The 13,829-nt window shown below is 34.7% G+C and overlaps 1 pseudogene; it reads left to right on the top strand.

The window, feature by feature from the left end:
- Positions 1–1,002: 1,002 nt before the first annotated feature.
- LOC112440215 (U6 spliceosomal RNA) lies at positions 1,003–1,100 on the top strand (annotated as a pseudogene).
- The last annotated feature ends 12,729 nt before the right edge of the window (positions 1,101–13,829 follow it).

Genomic DNA, 13,829 nt, shown 5'->3' with positions numbered 1-13,829 from the left:
CAAGAAAACATCTGGAGCCGACTGACAGAGGACTAAAATACTGTGGAATAAAAATGGGAAGAATGCAGAAGACAGTCAGTGGAAACTGGGAGAAGAAACATGGAAATTAAACATGTAAAAAAACTGCTCCCATGTCTATACTGTCTGATAATTTTTATTAATTTTATTATAAGAAAACGGAAGTATCAGTACGTGCTGCTGAGAATCCATAATTATAAAACAAAAACTAAACAATTTTAGTCTAGTATTGCTATATGTATTTTTTGTTACATAGAAGACATTTTTATTGTCTTATGCTAACTTTAACAACCCCTCCATATATTCATCAAAGTTCTGATCCTTAGAAAACACAAAATAGGTGAGCAAATAAATTTGGTTTTTAACAAGGCTTGTTATCTGGGTGGCCAACAAATAATTTGAAAACATAGAATTTTCATTAGAAATGGATATTTGTTTGTATAAATGTTCCCAATACCAATATTCTGGACTTTCTTGTCAATTCAGTAAGATGAAGGAAGGCTAAGCAGAGATATTGAAACATAAATATTGAAAAGGCAGAGACAATGATATTTGTAGAAAATGCTGCTGAAGAACTGACTCATGAAATATTTCAGGGGTGCAATTGGCAATATGGCAAAAAGAATACTTAAAATATGCAATCTCTTTGAGGCAATAATTCTAGTTCAAGAAATTTACTTGAAGAAAATAATCAGAGATGTGAGAAGATGTGTGTGTGTGAAGAATGTTTACAATAACTTTACATCTCTGGTTAAAGAAAATAGAGTGCTCACTTTAGCAGCACATATACAGATAATCTTTGATTTATGGTGGTTTATCTTGTGGTTTTTCAACTTTACAATAACTTAAAAGTGATAAACATTTGGTAGACACCATACTTATTTCACCATCCCTAAAGTAGTCAGCCATTGCTTTCAGTCATCTGCATATTTCAACATAATACTTTCTACTTACGATGGGTTTATTGGAAAGTAACTCTATTGTAAGCCAAGGAGCATTTGTACTAAAATTGGAATGATAGAATATTAACATGGTCCCTGCACAAAGATGACATGAAAATTTGTGAATCTTTCCATATTTTTCAACCCAAAGAGTTCATCAAGACAAGTAATAATTAAATTATTAAAAATAAAAGACAATTTTAAGAGCAGCAAGAGATAAGAAGTGCATTTCATACAATGGTATTTTAATACCACTATCAGTGGACTTCTCAGTAGAGCCCTTGCAAGGCAGGAAAGAGTGGGATGAAATATTCAAAACCTGTCAGCAAACCTGCCAACCAAGAATACCTGGCAAAGCATTCTTTTGGAAATGAGGGAGACAATGGTAGCATCTTACAAAATAAGATGTTTACAAGATGTGCACAATAGCAAAACCAGGATTTTGACATTTATACAGAAAAGATACAGAAAATTTCCATCACCAGAAAGATCCCTTGTGTTGTCCACATTCCCATCTACTCCTCTCCCCTCTTCCATTCCCTACCCCTGGCCACTACTAACCTGTTATTTATGTTTATAATTATGTCATTTTAAGAACATTATATAAGAAGAATCATATAATGTCTAATCTTTAGGGATTGGCTTTTTTCACTCAGCATAACTCCCTGAAGATTCATACAATTTTCTGCATGTATCAATAGTTCATTTCTTGTATTGCTGAGGTAGTCCATGTTATGGATGTATCAGTTTGTTTAACCACATGCCCATTGAAGGATGGCTGAATATTTTTCAGGTTTTCTGGTTCTGGTGAATAAAGTTGCTACAAACATTAAAAAAAGAAAAAAGAAATGAGGAAAAAATAAAAACATTCTCAGGTAAACAAAATTAAGGGAGTTTATCATCATTAGGCCTGCCTTACAGGAATTGCTAAAGGAAGTTCTTTAAGCTGAAACAAAAAGCTTCTAATAAATAACATAAAAGTTATAAATGCACAAACCCAGTGGTCTAAGTAATACAGAACAATAATCAGAATGCTCTAGGACTATAATGTTAGTATATAAAATAATTTTATTCTTAGTACAGGGGTAAAGGACAAAAACATTAATAACTACTGTTGAAATAAATTGTTGAGGAATACATACTATAAAAAAAGATGTAATTCAGACATTAAAAATGAAAATTATGTGTGTGGGGGAAGTAAAAGTGTAGATTTGTTGTATGCAAAATTTGCTCACTCTTAGCTTGAAATAGACTATTATAAGTAGAAGATATTCTATGTAAGCCTCATGGTAAACAAAAACCAAAAAAGTCTATTGGAGACACACAGAAAAATAAAAAAGGTTCAAAACTACAACTACAGAAATTTATGAAACCACAAAGGAAGACAGCAAGAAAGGAAGAAACAAAGTATCTCCAAAAACCCAGAAAACAATTAACAAAATTGTGAACAGTAATTCCTTACTATTGGCAGTAGTGAGTCCTTACCTATCAACAAGTACCTTGAATGTAAATTGATTAAATTCTCCAATAAAAGGACATACAGTAAATGAATGTATAAAAAAAAATAAGACCCAACTATATACTGCCTACGAGAGACTTACCTCACTTTTTAGGATACACATAGACTGAAAATGAAGGGTTGAAAAAAGATATTCTATGCAAATAAAAAACAAAATAATGCAGGGATAGTAATACTTAGCAAAAAATTAAAGAGGAAAACTACTTCCAAACTTTATTTATTTATATTTATTTATTTATTTTAAGACAGAGTTTCGCTCCCATTGCCTAGGCTGGAATGCAATGGCATGATCTCGGCTCACTGCAACCTCTGCCTCCCGGGTTCAAGTAATTCTCCTGCCTCAGTCTCCTGAGTAGCTGGGATTACAGGCATGCGCCACCATGCTCGGCTAATTTTGTATTTTTAGTAGAGGCGGGGTTTCTCCATGTTGGTCAGGCTGATCTCAAACCCAGAATTTTTTTTAATAAGGCCAGCATCACTCTGATACCAAAGCCAAACAACGATATAAAAGGAAAGAAAACTACAGGCCAATATCCTTGATGAATATAGACACAACAATTCTCAACAAATTAGTAGCAAGCCAAACTCAGCATCACAAAGGATCACTTATCATGATCAAGTGAGATTTATTTCTGGGATGCAAGGATGGTTTAGCATTCACAAATCAATAAATGTGATACACCACATTAACAGATTGAAGGACAAAAAGTTATATAATCACCTCATTAGACACAGAAAAAAATTTGACAAAATTCAACATCCTTTCATGACAAAAACACTCAGCAAATTAGGTATAAAAGTAAAGTCTTTCAACACAACAAAGGCCATATGTAATAAGCCCACAGCTAACATTATACCAATGATGAAAAATTGAAACCCTTTTCTCTAATAACTGCAACAAGACAAAAATTCCACCTCTTGCTACTTCTATTGAGCATTGTAATGGAAGTCCTGCTTAGAGCAATAAGCGAGAAGAAAGAAATAAAAGGCATCTAAATAAAAAAGAAATAAAACCATTGCTACTTGCTGATGGAATCATCTTATATACAGAAAAAGCTAAAGTCTATAACCAAAAACTGTTATAACTAATAACAAATTTGGTAAAGTTGCAGGACACAAAATTAACACACAAAAATCAGTAACATTTCTCTACACTGAAAATGAACCTTCCCAAAAAGCAATCAAGAGAACAATCACATTTACAATAGCTACAGAAAAATTAAATACTTAGGAATAAATGTAACCAAGGAGATGAAAGACCTGTACATTGAAAACTATAAAACATTAATGAAAGAAATAAATGAAGACAAAAATAAATTCAAAGATAGCCCATGCTTATGGATTGGAAGAATTAATATTAAAATGTTCACAGCATCCAATGCAATCTATAGATTTAAATGTAATCCTTACCAAAATTCCAATGTCATTTTTCATAGATATAGAAAAAACAATTTTAAAATTCATATGGATCCAAAAAAATCTCAAATAGCCACAGCAATCATAAGCAAAAGGAACAAAGCTGGAGGCATCAACATCACCTGATTTCAAGCAATGCTACAAAGTGATGGTAATTAAAACAGCGTGGTGCTGGTACAAAAATAGACACATTGACCAGTGAAAACAGAATGAAGGGCCCAGAAATGAACCCATACAACTACAGTCAATTCATTTTTGACAAAGGTACAAAGAATATGCAAAGGGAAGAGGACAGTCTCTTCAATAAATGATGTTGGGAAAAGTGGACATTCATATGTAAAAAAATGAAAGTGGACATTTACCTCACACCATATATGAAAATAAGCTCAGAATGTTTCAAAGACTTAAGCATAAGGCCTGAAAGCATAGAACTATAAGAAGAAAACAGGAGAAAAATTATTCAACATTGGTCTGGGCAAAGATTTTTTAGATTTGACTTCAAAAGCACAGACAATAAAAACAAAAACAGACAAATGAGAATAAAAACCTTCTGTGTGGCAAAGAAAAAAAATTGATAGAGTTGAAAGATAACCTATGGACAGAAATAAAATATTAGCAAGTCATACATGTAGTAAGGGATTAATATTCAAAATATATAAAGAATTCAATCTATAGAAAGAAAACAATCTGATTAAGGGCAAGCAATCTGAATAGACATTTCTCAAAAGACAGCATACAAATGGCTAACAGATATATGAAAAAAGTCTGCGACATGACTAATCATTAGGGAGATGCAAGTTAAAACCACAATGAGATATCACCTTACACCTGTTAGAATGGCTATTTTCAAAAATATGAAAAATAAGTGTTGGTGAGAATGTGGAGAAAAGAGAAACCTTGTACACTGTTGGTGGGAATGTAAATTGGTAGAGCTATTATGGAAAACAGTTTGGAGGCTCCTCAAAAAACTAAAAATACAATCATCATATAATCCAACAATCTAAATTCTGGGTATTTACTCAAAAGATTTGAAATCGGTATGTTGAAGAGATATCTGTGGTCCCACATTGATTGCAGCACTATTTGCAATATTCAAGTTATGAAATCAACCTTAGTGTCCATCAGTGGATGAATGGATAAAGAAAATGTGGTATATAAACACAATGGAATATTATTCAGCCTTAAAAAGGGGAAAAATTCAGTCAATTGTAATATGAATCAACTTGGAGAGCATTACGCTAAGTAAAATAAGCCCAACACAGGAAAGCAAATACTATATGTTTTATATGTGGAACCTAAAATAATCAAACTCATAGAAACAGAGAGTAGAGTGGTGGTTACCAGAGGCTGGTGGATGGGGGAAATGTGGAGATAGTCAAAGGGTATGAAATCTCAGTTAGATAAGAAGAATGTTTGATTTCTTTTTTGAGATATATTGCATAACATGGTGAATATTGCTAATACTTGAAAACTGTATATTTCAGTCACTAAGAGAATACATTTCAAGTGACCTCATCATAAAAAATGTTCATTTGAGGTGATGAATATGTTGATTAGCTTAATTTAATCATGTACGTTGTTTTAAAAATCATAACACTACTTTGTACCCCTTAAATATATACAACTATAATTTAGCAATATATAATTAAAATAAAACAAGAAAACCCAGGGGAAAAATGGGACTTGAGATACAGACCATTTATGCTACAATAAGGTTTATAAAATTCTAACTTTTTTCTTTAAGACAAAAATTAAAAACAAATGAGACTATAAGTTCCCTCAAAAAAAGAAAAATAGAAACACCTTTTATAGCCCAAACAATGGAACTAATCAAATAAGTTATAGTAAATTTTTTTAAAATGAGATCAAAGGTGTCATAATATAATCAATCATGTGGATCAATTTATTTGACTACATATTAGTTGAGAAGGGCAGTCTGCCATGGCCCTAAGCATTCATGCACATCTTTGCTCAGTGTGTCAAGTTACAGGGCCTAATCTCCTCTAGCCTGATGCTGTTTCTGCAGATAGACTCAAACACAGTTAAGTAGGTCAAGGCAACAAAAACATACCCATGTGACTGCTCAGGAGGGGCTTGTTTATTGCATACTATAAAAGGTACTGAGCCCTTAGCCCTGGGTTCCAGCTCAACCAGGCCATTGCATCATCCCATGATATTTAGGGTAAGGAGAACTAGCACTAACATACTGATGCTTCTGCTGTCGCTGTGCTGTGAGTAATGACCTGTCTTGCTCTGATCCAATGAGTAGTACAGTTTACTTTCAGCGCCTCTGCTACGAAGGTTGAGGTTTTTTCCCTAACCAATTCCTTGCTTTTCACCTGCCAGTTTGTGTTGCTTCACTTCTTTGTGTTTGGTTTGTACTCTTTTAACATAGAGCAATAAGAATATATACCTCCTAGTTATTTTAAGGATTAAAATATTACATGTAAAGCAATTAGAACACTGCCTGACACATAAAAGTGTCCAATAACTATTTAGCAATCACCATCATTGTTGTCAACATCATCCCCATCAACATCATTAGAATCATGCAGTACAAGCATATTTAGTAATTTCTAGAAAATATGGTATCCTTGCTACTAAAACAGCAAGTTATAAAATGCTGAGAACGGATAGGAAAAATGTAAGTAATTGTTAAATCTGAATAGAGGGTATACTGGAGTTCCTTGTACCAAAATTGAAAACTATATGGAAGTTTAAAATTATATCAACATAAAAAGTTACCTTAAAAATACTGAGTACAGTAAATACCAATCTGAATTTATTTATATACCTCTATATTAAATACATAATATACTTGCATATGTGTGTATACACAAATATAGGCACACTCATAAACACACATCTTAATAGATAAAAATAAATAGGCTATCTCTCAGTCAAGAGCAACCACACTTGATGTGATTTAGAATAATTTTCTTTTTTTGTGTTTTTTCAATATTTTCCAAATTTTAAAATACATATAAATTGTTAAAATAGAAGAAGTAGACATTTAAAAAGAAAATTAAAAACTCTTTTTATGGAAAGTTTTACATAAACAGTGGCTTCAAAATACAGCCCCTATGTTTTTATATTTAAATGAAGAAATACAAATCAGACATTTCAAATAATGTTCGTTATTTGAAGAAGTTGGAAAAGTAGACACTCAGAAACTCATGATGTTTAAGACTAAATAAATGTGTTATTGTGTATGAAGTTTTGGGTTTCAACTTTGTTTGAACTCCGGAAGTTTACCACACTCTCAGTTTTAAATAATCATGTAGCTAAAGGAGATTGTGACTTGTGTATCGACTTCCAGGCTTCACTTGATTAGATAAGGATATGTTCAAGGTGCTTGGGCAACTTTAATTACAAATTAACACACTGATCAGAAGAAAAGATTTGGCATTAAATGGGAAGAACAGAATAGATGAAATTCCAGTAGTGCCTGCTAAAAACAAAAGGAGAATAAAAGAATCATCAGGAGTGAGGAAAAAAGAATAAAGCCTCAGCTGGCAGAATCCCAACAAGCAAATTGAGGTTCCAATGGAGTCCTCGTGGCCTGGTTCAGTTTTCTGATCCACAGCACAGATCATACTGAGCTCCCTGAAGTGAGAATAATCTCTTTCATGAAAACTTTGCTGAAAGTTTGTATTCTCTTCAAATGAGAAGGCTAATAAAGATGACTTCCATTCTCCCCAGTAGTGCAGAAAGTACTAACAATAACATTTCTGCAGAAAAATTCACTTTCTCCATTAAATAATAAAAGCACATTCTAGCATATGAATATATCTGAGCACTTTTAACTATTGGACCATTTTCCATATTCATCTATTCCTCTGCTCTTGGGTATAACAACTAAATAAATATTTAACAGAACTTAAGAGAGTAAATTTGTTCCTAAAGGAAAAAAAGTATTAAATACAAAAGTAATTAACAGGAAAAATTTTGCCTAAATAGAGTGACAGATGAAAAAGTAAGCATTTTCTTTAATCTGAATGTTCCAAGCAGATTTCAGGATTGAGTCAGAACAGGATAAATCTATTACTGCAAATGCATTCACTACAAGTAATTAAATATCAAAATCACCATAAGCAGGAAGTAAAATTCCTCATTCCTCATAACAATAAGTGCCCAAGTAGGTGGTACTAAGGTCAGTTACTTCAGCAATTCAATCTAGAGAGGACTCCACATGACTTCTCTGCTCTACTCACGGACACAGGTTAATTGCTACCTTTTCAAGCAACATATCCCCAGAATGATGTTCGAAGACTGGCAGGATCAACTTGCTGTCTCAGGTCCCTTTTCCAGAAAGCATCCAGCATGTATTCTATTACCACTCAGTGACCAAGGTTTTATCCCACTTGCATATCTAAACCAATAACTGCAAAGGGAGAAGGAATTGTATAACTGGCTTAGAAAAATAGTCATTCAATCCCTGGGATGCTCAATAATGACCAAAATGAAGGTTCTGCTTACCAATAAGAAGGGGTATGGTTGTGGGGTAGGCAGCCAGCACTGTCTGCCCCAGGAGAGCTCCAGAGGAGAGTGTAAGACAAAAGCCAAATTCTTTGCCATCCTTTATGAGTCCTGTGTTCCTTCTCTGCAGCTTTATCTGCTGCTTTCTGAATAGGCCAAGCACTTAAGTTGATCTTATCTTTGAAATTTCAGTCCCTTCATCCTTTATTGAATTTTTCACCTCTTTCTTCTTATTTTTATCTTTCAAAGCCTAGTTCAAAGGCAGCCTCATCTACTTCCCCATAATGGGGTGCATCCCTCCTTTTTCTAGCCTGCTATGGTTTGGAACTTCTCTATTTGGCACTTTTGCTTTCCTGCTTTATATCAGTCATATCATAAGTCTCTCACCACAGTGGAGTGAAAGCTGCTTGAAAACAGAAATGGTGTCACATTATTCTTTTATGTGTGATTCCAGTGTTTTTAATGTAAAAGGTATTTAATAAACAGTGAGAGAATTCATCTAAAAAGTCATCTTTCTGAAATCACTCAGTAAAATTCCACACCAAGACCCTGATGCTGTCATCCTCAATTTTTTTAAGAATGGGTAAAAAGAGAGATCACCTTGAAACTAATTTAAGAGTAAAGTCAAATTAGCTGCAAAGATTTATTGCATCTTTTGGTTATCTATTTTAGAGGAATCCATTTACATTTTTAAAAACGCCCAGTAGAATCATAATATTAGTCTATGTCATTGAATTTTTGGAATGCTTTTGCTGAAAGTGAAAAAGAATGCTCTTATATGACTCATCAGATTCTACTCTGACTCTGCTTTCTTCTACTTATCAAGTTTTGTTAAGTTTTTATTTTCTTTGAGTTTACTGTAATAATTTTCCCCTCATTTAATAATATAACTTTCAAAATAAGTACCAGTTAAGTCAAATATTGTGAGGTCAGAGAAATTATATAAAACAAAAACATCTCTCTAATGAAGTGAGAATCCTAGTTTAAAAGATTTCTGGAAAGGAAACAAACATTTAGACCAGGTCAAAGGAAGTTACCTGATGACAAAAGTTAAACATGACTCTAAATGTTTTATACTACATCTAGAACCCCTTTCGATTTTACTACGTAATAGAGATAAATATAGACTCTTTCTAGCCTTTTTGTGGAATCTTTGAACTTATGAATCTTAATAGGAAACTGAGTATGCCTTCCCTATAGAAGTCAAAAAAGCCAGATGCTCAAGATCGGAAGCCCCTTCCAGTTAGGGTGTGGGTATGTGCCATAGGCCAGCTCCTCAGATTCACTGGGCTGGAACTGTGATCGGGCAGCTGGTGATGCACAGGGAATCCATTTCTGGATGGCAGCAGCGGCAATGGTGCCACCACTATGCCCAGTGTCCACAGGATGCTTTATGAGCTACTGGGTCCAGGGTCCAGAATGGTCAACACCAGGGTCCTCACAAGACTGGTTCTGGTGGCCTGGCCTGTCTTTATTCCTGCCTGCTTCCCAACCTGTTTCTCTAGTTTTCTCAGAAATTCTACCAGCATCTCAATATCCATTCAAATTCCTGTTTTAAGTGAGTCTCTGTTACCCGTGGATAAGAACCATAACCAATATTTTATGTAAATACTTCAAATACAAATGCTCGTGTTTGTGTAGTACTGAGCAATCTTAAACTGTTTTAAATCACTATTTTTACTTGAAAATTTCAAAGGTTTTTATTTCTTGTTTCTTATTTATGAGGCTAGGTCAAAAAGTTTTGATGGTATTCTTTGTCTAAAGCTTTTCTATATCCCTTTAATGGCAGAAGTTCAGAAGTAGATATATAACTCATATGAAATTCTATAAATGCTAAAGATACAGTGATTATCACTGACCTTCAAACATCCCATATAGACCAGATAGGTTAAAGATGTTTTGGGGTGCTTGAAAGGCCAACAGATTTTCTTTTGGTCAGCTTTTAAGCAAGCATGGCATTACATTTTATATGCATGAATATAATCATGCTCTGCATAACGACACTTTGGTCAATGATGGGCCGCCTGTGCAACCGTTGTCCCATAAGATTGTAATGGAGCTGAAAAATTCTCAATATCTAGTGGACGTCATAGCCATCATAACATCATAATGCAATGCATTACTCATGTGTTTGTGGTGACACTGGTGTAAAACAACCTGCTGCACTGCCAGTCATATAAAAGTGTAACCCATACAATGATATACAGTACATAATACTTGATAATGATAATAAACAACTGTGTTACTGGCTTATGTATTTACTATACTACACTTTTTGTTGTTATTTTAGAGTGTACCCCTTTTACTTATGAAATAAAAGTTAACTGTAAACATCCTCAGGCACATCCTTTGGGAGGTGTTCCAGAAGAAGGCATTGTTATCATCAGAGATGACAGCTCTATGCATGTTATTGCTCCTGAAGAACTTCCAGTGGGACAAGATATGAAGGTGGAAGGCAGTGATATTGATGATCCTGACCCCGTGTAGGCCTCAGCTAATGAGTGTGTTCGAGTCTTCATTTTAAACAAAAAGTTTAAAAAGTAAAAAATAGAAAAATAGAAAAAAGTATAGAATAAGGATATACAGAAAGCACTTTTGTACAGCTATACTGTGTGTTTGTGTTTTAAGCCAAGTGTTATTACAGAAGAGTCAAAACATTTTAAAAAAGCTTATAAGTTTAAAAAAGTTACAGTAAGCTTAGGTTAATTTATTATTAAAGAAATATTTTTATAAACTTAGTGTATCCCAAGTGTACAGTGTTTATAAAGTCTACAGGAGTGAACAGTAATATACTAGGCCTTTGCATTAACTCCTATACAGGAGTGCTTTTTTTTAAAAATTATTATACTTTAAGTTCTAGGGTACACGTGCACAACATGCAGGTTTGTTACATATGTATACATGTGCCAGGTTGGTGTGCTGCACCCATTAACTCATCATTTACATTAGGTATATCTCCTAATGCTATCCCTCACCCCTCCCCCCACCCCACGATAGGCCCCGGTATGTGATGTTCCCCTTCCTGTAACCAGGTGTTCTCATTTTTCAATTCTCACCTATGAGTGAGAACATGCAGTATTTGGTTTTCTGTCCTTGTGATAGTTTGCTGAGAATGATGGTTTCCAGCTTCATCCATGTCCCTGCAAAGGACATGAACTCATCCTTTTTTATGGCTGCATAGTATTCCATGGTGTATATGTGCCATATTTTCTTAATCCAGTCTATCACTGATGGACATTTGGGTTGGTTCCAAGTCTTTGCTATTGTGAATAGTGCTGCAATAAACATACGTGTGCATGTGTCTTTATAGCAGCATGATTTATAATCCTTTGGGTATATACCCACTAATGGGATGGCTGGGTCAAATGGTTTTCTTGTTCAAGATCCTTGAGGAATCGCCACACTGTCTTCCACAATGGTTGAACTAGTTTTCAGTCCCACCAATGGTGTAAAAGTGTTCCTATTTCTCCACATCCTCTCCAGCACAGGAGTGCTTTTTTTTATCCTTCATACTGTATTTTATTGTACCTTTTCTATGTGTAGATGTTTCTATACACAAATACCACTGTGTTGCAATTGCCTACAATATTCAGTACAGTAACATGTTGTACAAGCTTATAGCCTGGGAGCATTAGGCTATGCCATATAGCCTAGGTGCACAGTAGGCTATACAATCTAGGCTTGTGTAAGTATACTCTGTGATGTTCTCAGTACAATGAAATCACCTAATGATGCGTTTCTCAGAACATATCCCCATTGTCAAGCAACACATGACTGTAAATAATGTATTTCAATAGTGGGCATGGCACATTATTTTGTTCTAAATATTCTACATATATTTTTTCACAAGGCAGTTTATGTTTTTGTACTAAACGCGCAGTGTGAAGTCTTTATTTTTGAACTTCGGCCTCAAGCACCTCAAAGAACAACAAATATTTGAGAAAATTAGTCTGTTTTTAATTCAATGGAACACTGGAACTTCAAACAGCCTAGCTGTTGCTCTCAGAATAAGAACCTTGCTAATTTGATGGAACTAAGAATTTTGGTATGTCACAATGATACACAAATAAACAATAAATTTCACTTTTTCTATCAGAATTATATGAGAAAACAAACTATTAATAGCAGTATAAATTCTTATTGTAAAATGATGGTAAGGCCCACAAAAAGACAAAGAGGTTATTGTCCATCTGGGCTCTCTCTCAAATCCAGTTGGCTCTGTCTTAGAGGTTGCACTTGCCTTCCTCATCATATTCCACACCACACCCCTTCAGTCATCTCTCCCCTCCATTGCCTGCTCTGTGGCCTGAGAGGCTGACTTGTGGTTGCAGTTGGCATCTCCTGTGCTCTCTTGCTTGCCAGCTTCATTCAGGCCAATGGAATTCACATGCAGGAGATAAGAGAGCGAGAGGAAAAAGGGGATGTGGTATTTCTGTCTTGTTCCTTCTCTGCTCTTCTTCTGGCCAGCCTCTTAAAATAGCCATTTCCTTCCACAGCTACAACTCCCACTGGGCAATTCCTCTTCAATGGTTCGCACTTCCACTGGATTCTGATAACTCCATTTCCTTTCCTACTGCCTTTGGTCCAAAGGGTAGGAAGGACTTTTCCATTTGCTCTCTGTGAGTACCTCATCATTACCTGCTTGTTCTTTTAATCTGGCTTCACATCTGAGCAAGTAGTTTCTCAATTAAGTCTCTTCATTTGAACACCCAGGTTATATTCTATTTTCTTTCAAAACCCTAACTGCTTACAGGACAAAACTATCTGATACCTTTCATGTGAACTGTGGTCTTGTTTTCATCCTTTGAACTCAGGAACCTTACTTGTTAACATATTAGATTCATACGTTAGAGAACATGGTATTAAAACTTCAGGAAGACATGATAAAATCAGAGTGATAATTCATTAAAATACAATAATGAATATTGTTGTAAGGAAGATTGGGAGCCTGAGTCTTCTTGCCGGTTTTTACTTTTTGCATGAGAAACCAACTTTTATAATAAAAATATTCAAAAGTGTGTTTGCTAAGTCTAGATTCAGACTGAGGGGAGTTAATTACATTATTCAAATATTTGTTGACCTCAGCCTAACAAAGCCTGGGACCTCTTCCACTGCCTTTATACTCTCCAGAGATACAGGGTAGAAGACACAGGTGGTCTGTCCCCTGAAAAGTGCCTCACTCTGCACTGCCAAAATTAATCTCACTGACTGTCTTTTACTAAGTTTTTAAGGCAACAAATAAATGTGACCCCTACCCTGACCAATTCCCTTCCACATACACAGCTAAGATCGTGCATTTCTTCTTTAGAAATTTTTTCATTTATACAATCAAATCATGAGTTAAGGGCTACTCGGTCTCAATAAAGTGATTTTTATTCATTCATGCCTTCCACAAATATATGATGAGCATCTTCAGTGCATCTGACAGCTGCTGGGTTTGAGAACATACCCTGAAG

The sequence above is a fragment of the Pan paniscus genome, chromosome 5 (assembly GCF_029289425.2).
Source record: "Pan paniscus chromosome 5, NHGRI_mPanPan1-v2.0_pri, whole genome shotgun sequence".
NCBI classification, from domain to species: Eukaryota; Metazoa; Chordata; class Mammalia; order Primates; family Hominidae; genus Pan; species Pan paniscus.
The sequence above is the reverse complement of the archived record's forward strand: the minus strand, read 5'-3'. Positions and strand labels throughout refer to the sequence as shown.